Source organism: Octodon degus, unplaced genomic scaffold, assembly GCF_000260255.1.
Source record: "Octodon degus isolate 3935 unplaced genomic scaffold, OctDeg1.0 scaffold00140, whole genome shotgun sequence".
NCBI lineage: Eukaryota > Metazoa > Chordata > Mammalia > Rodentia > Octodontidae > Octodon > Octodon degus.
In genome coordinates, this window is record NW_004524716.1 from 2585764 (window position 1) to 2591628 (window position 5865).

Sequence of the window (5865 nt, forward strand, 5' to 3'; positions counted from 1 at the left end):
AAGCAGCCTAGCTTTCAGACAGAAATGGCCCTTCTCCAATCAAATGTTGAAGAAAAGCCTGTAATCCCCAAGCACCCCCAAAATATTCACAGGTAGAACTCAGCAATAAATAAAAATAATTACTTCATGACCAAGTGGGGTTTCTTCTGGGGATACAAGGGTGGTTCAGTATTTGAAAATCAACATAATACACTTAACAGAACAATCACATTATCATCTTAATTGACACTGAAAAAAAATTGGCAATAAATAGCACCTACGCATGATAAAACAGAAAGCTAAGAAATTTTTTGATAATGAGCATTGCACCCAAACCAGCAATGCCCTAGTGATGAACCTCAAGTTCCTCTCTATGGAGGCTATCATCAAGAGCCCCAACGGCAGATAGCTCTTCGGGTGATGCTGGAAGAGGCAGAAGAGGAAGCTGGGACATTCACCCCCTCCCATAACACTGAACGGGAGGGAAAAATCTCAGTAAGTGATTGAAGTTCCCACATCAAGAAACTGGAAATAGAAAAGCAAATCATCCTAAAGAAAGTGAAGGAAGGAAATAATTTCTATAAGGCCAGAGATCTAGCAAATAAAAAAAGAAAAAAGCAATAGGGAAAAATCAGTCAGAGGCAGATCTTGGAAAAGATCAATAAAATTGGCAAATCTCTAGCAGGATCAGCAAGAGGACACAGATTAGTAATATCAGGAATAAAATGGGACCTCCCCTTTGATTGTGTATATCAAAAGAATAATAAAGTTAGATGGCGACCACGCTTTAAATATAAATTTATCAACTGGCAAGAGCACAAATCATCAAAACTCATTTAATGTGAAATAGGTGCCTATTAAGGAAATAAAATTCACACTTTGACATTTTCTGAAAAAGAAATATCTATATGGTTTCACCAGAGAATTCTACCAAACATTTTTTAAAAGAACACCAATTCTACAAACTATCTTCTAAAAAATAAGGAAGAGGGAATACTTCCAAATTCATCTTACAATGTTGCCATTATCATAATTATTAAAATTACACATTAGCAGTTCCAGAAAGGAAAATTACAGCTCAATATGCTTCATGAATTTAAAGGCAAAAATCGTGAATAAAATATTGACAAGTAGAATTCAGCAGTAAATAAAAATAATTACTTCATGACCAAGTGGGGTTTCTTCTGGGGATACAAGGGTGGTTTAGTATTTGAAAATCAACATAATACACTTAACAGAACAATCACATCATCATCTTAATTGACACTGAAAAAAAATGACAATAAATAGCACCTATGCATGATAAAAAAGAAAGCTAAGAAATTCTTTGATAATGAGCATTTACAGAAAGTCTCCAGTCAACATTTTCTTAACAATGAATGCTTTTGCCTAATACCAAGACAGCTTTTCCCCCCTACCAATCTCACATCTTGTACAAGAAAGATAAAAAATAACCAGATTAGAAAAAAATAAAGCCATATCTCTTTGCCAGGGGCATGATTGTCAGTGTGAAAAATGTTAAGGAGTCCACAAAAAGAAACTTTTAGAAACAATAAATATGCTCAGTAAAGTCACAAATTATACACAATATATGTGAAAAGTAGCCATATTTCTATATACTAGCATATATGTTATCATATGGATACAAGTTTAAATAACATTTGTAATCACTCAAAAATTAAAACATTAAGGACAGGCCAGATAGCTCAGTGGACTAAAGCACCTGCTTAGATAGGTAAAGGGACAGGGGTTCGATCCCCAGCATGCTGTGCCAGCCCCGTCGCCAGGGTGCACTGAGACAGCGACTGAGACTGGGCGTGGTGGCACTCACCTATAATCCCAGCTTTTGGGAGGCTGAGAACAGGAGGATCACTACAAGTCTGATCTACATAGTGAGACCCTGTAGGCCCTGTACTAAAATACAAAAAAGGAAATAATAAAGTAGAACGTTAAATACTTAATGTTAATCTAATAAAAATGCATAGTACTTATAAGCTGAAAACTACAAAGCGATAGAGGAATCAAAGACCTAAATGAAAAGACATACCATGTTAATGAATTGGAATACTTGGGTTAGTAAAGACATCAATTATGTACAAGTCAATAAAAGGGCTTAATGCAATTCATATAAAATTATATATATATATATATATATATATATATATATGCTCTAAAATGTATATTGAAATTCAAATAACCTAGAATAGTTAAAAGACTTTTTAAAGGAATACTATATAATAAATCCATCCTCTTAATTTCATGACTTATTAGATATCATAGTAATCAAATAAGTGTTAGTGGTGTTAGTGGAGGGTTAAACACAGATCAGTGGAGAGGTAAGAAAACCCAGAAATAGAGTTTCACCTACTGGCATTTGACAAAGCCGCAAAAGCCCTCCAATTAAGATAGCCTTTTTAGAACAAATACTGGAGAAATTGATCATTCATGAGCAACTCACAACTTACACAAAAATGAACTTAAAATGGAAAGATACATTTCTATATATCTTTTTTTTCTGTGTCTGGCTTATTTTATTTATTTATTTTTTCATAATTTTCTTGATAAACAAATAGCAATTCTATATATCTTTGATAGCATATATGCTAGTATATAGAAATATGGCTACTTTTTGAATATATCTTGTGAAAATGGAAAGACTTAGACATAAAATGTAAAACTATGAAATTCCTAGAAAGATAATAGAGAAAATGTTTGAGATCTGGGTCTAGGCTAAACCTTTAGACTTGGCAAGAAAAACATCAAATGAAAGAGAACACAGATTTTATCAAAATTAAAAACTTTTGCTTTGCAAAGTATTCTGTTAAGAAAATTAGGAATGTGGAGCTGGGGAGACAGCTCAGCGGCATAAATGCCTTCCTGGTAAGTGTGAGGTCCTGAGTTTGATCCCTGGTAAAAAAGAAAAAAAAAGAAAGAAAGAAAGAAAAAAGAAAATTATGAATGAATTATAGACTGGGAGAAAATATTAGCACACCACATATCTAACAAAAGACCGGTATTTAGAACATTTGAAGACATTTCAGAGCTCAGCAGTAAACAAACAAACAAACATCCAGTTGGGAAAAAGCCAAGAGATATGAGAGTGCACTTCCCTGAACAGGATAGACAGACAGCACATGGTGCTTTAAGTGTTATTCAACACCATTAGTCATTACAGAAAATGAAAAGCAGATATCGTCATATTCTTATCAGATTTACTAAAGCAAAAATCGTGACACCACCAAATGATGGCAAAGATATGGGGAAACTGGATCTCTCATACATTGCTGATGCATTTGCAAAGCGGTACAGTCATTTTGGAAAAGTTTGGCAATTTCTTTAAACGTTGGACATCTGGCTAGCTTATGAGAGCCAGTGATGATATTCTGAACATTCACCCCAGAGGGAAAGAAATATTTTCACAGAAAAAACTGTACACAGATCTTCATAGGTGCTTTATCCAAAGTGATAGAAAGTATAAACAAACAACTTAGGTGTCTTTCACTAGGCTAGTGGTTAAACACCCTGTGGCACTTTGGTACCGTGGGCTAAGATTGAGCAATAGAGGAGGAAGTGATGGGGGATAGATGTAGCAAACTAGATGACTCTCCAGAGAACTTGGCAGAGTAAAGTAATTTCAAAATTGAAAGCTTACATACCATGAGATCCCATTTATCCATTACTGAAAGGACAACACTGTAGTACTGGACCATTGATGTGTCATTTTAGGGGCTACAGAGGGGATCTGGGTGGGAGGCAAATGAGTGGGTCTGTAACTCCTGGTGATGGAAATGTTCGGGCCCTTAACCATATTAACCTCAATATCCTGGTTATGTGTTATATTATAGGTTCTCAAGATGCCACTGTAAGGGAAAATTGGGTAATGGCTATGAGCTCAGTCTGTATCATTTCTTCCACCTGCAGGCTAATTTAAAATTTCCCAAAAGAAAAACTTTGCTAAAAATTCAGAATCTCAGAACTTGATCAGATCTATCCTGGGAAGAGTCTGAAGTACAACAGCAGCTTTATTATTTAGATTTTCTATACTAACCCATGTCAGTTCATACCTATTGATTCACCGTGCTGAGTTTACTATTCCAAGTTAGAAAAAGTAAATGAGTTTTCTCCATGCTACCATTATTTTTAAGTACATGGACTACGCCTCAGTCACTCTGAACTTAGTACATAGTCATTTGTTTGTTAATACACAGTGTGGTTCATAGGAAGCACTGACAAGTGTTAACTGCATGGACAAGTCAATGTACACCCGCACAGTAGCATTAGATACATATTTTTGTCCAAGATGCACTTATAGGCTGATTTGTACAGCATATCTAAGAACAAAGATGATAATGAATAAAAAGAGGACACTAAGTACTTCTAGATTCTTTATTAGAAAATTCAGAGAGAGAATCAAGAATGTGGGGATGTGTAAAGGAGTTGACTGCAATGGAAAAATGTATATTGTAGGTGAAACTTCTCTGTAAGGTCTCAATTCATTTTAATTGGCTCCTTTTTCTTTTTATGGATTCCTATACTTGTTCAAGCCTGGGTACCCAAATCAGCGTTCTAGTTTTAGGGCTTTCTGAATTTAGGGATATTTAGAAATCCTTCCAAAGATCCTTCAATGGGACAATGCCTCAAATCACGTCTTTCTTATCTCTACGGCTTGACCTTGAGCAGCCCAGGGTCCATTTCTTCAGAGCTCCATTCTTTCACAAAATCAGTTTGAATGATACAAAGTAACAGTTACACTAACATGAACAAATTTCTATAAAGAGAGTATTTTTCCTACTGTGAATTGTATCAAGACAATGTCCTATAAGTACTGTTAAGTCATTCCAAAAATTTCAATTATTTTTGGGTAGCTGCTTCCTTATGTCAAGTTTGTAGATGTAAACTTTATCTGGCAAATACTATACTTTCCCCAGTAACATGCTATGCTTCAAAGTTTTAAGCAAGATCAGTTTAAGTTTCAGACATAGTAAGAGCTTAATATATGTTAACTGTTATGCATTCTTTGAAATCAGTTTGTTTTGAGATGTAATTACATGCCATATAACAGTTTCACATGTGTAATTCAATAACTTTTTATATAGTCACAAGATTTTGAAACTATCACTACTATCTAATTCCACAATAATCAATAACTTTCAAAAGTAAAACTTCCAGGGCTGGCCAAATAGCTCAGGGGACTAAAGTACCTGCTTAGGCAGCAGCCAGAGATCCTGACATGCCATCCCAGCCCCGCCCCCAGGGTACACTGAGAAGGTGATTGAGACTTGGTGTGGTGATAGTTAATCTGATCTAGGAGATTATCCAGTGTATCTTGGGTGCTCATCAAATCTTTATCATTTTTAAGGGCCTTACTGGTTATTTCTGTCCTTTTAGGGCAATCATCCATAGTGCTAAGGCAAAGCAAGGGTCAGGGTAAGCAGTCTGAAGAGACACAAAAAGCAAGGGGAATCCTACATTGAGGTGTGCAGGAATCTGGTGAACAGTGTCCTCAGGCTTTAGTCATGCACAGATTACTGATCAGAGTACGAGTGACCAGAGCTTTGAGTGTGTTGTCTCTTCACAGTGAGGTGTTTGGTCCTAGTAAATTTTCCAGCAGATCTAAGGCTGTATTTATGAAACTCATGGAGATAGTTAGTATGTACCTGAGTTATAAGTGTGGGGAGTGTCTACAGTTATAGCTGGCCTTGTGTGTGTGTGTGTTTATTTTTATTTTTTAAATTTTATTTTGAAGAGTAATAACAAAAGCAAGAACAAAAATCAGAAACAAATAGGGCAACACGCAACAATATACATGATGGAGATTTTCAAACAAGAATAGCTGATTAACAATGGTTGATATAATATAATATCTATTTTTATAATCAAATCTGT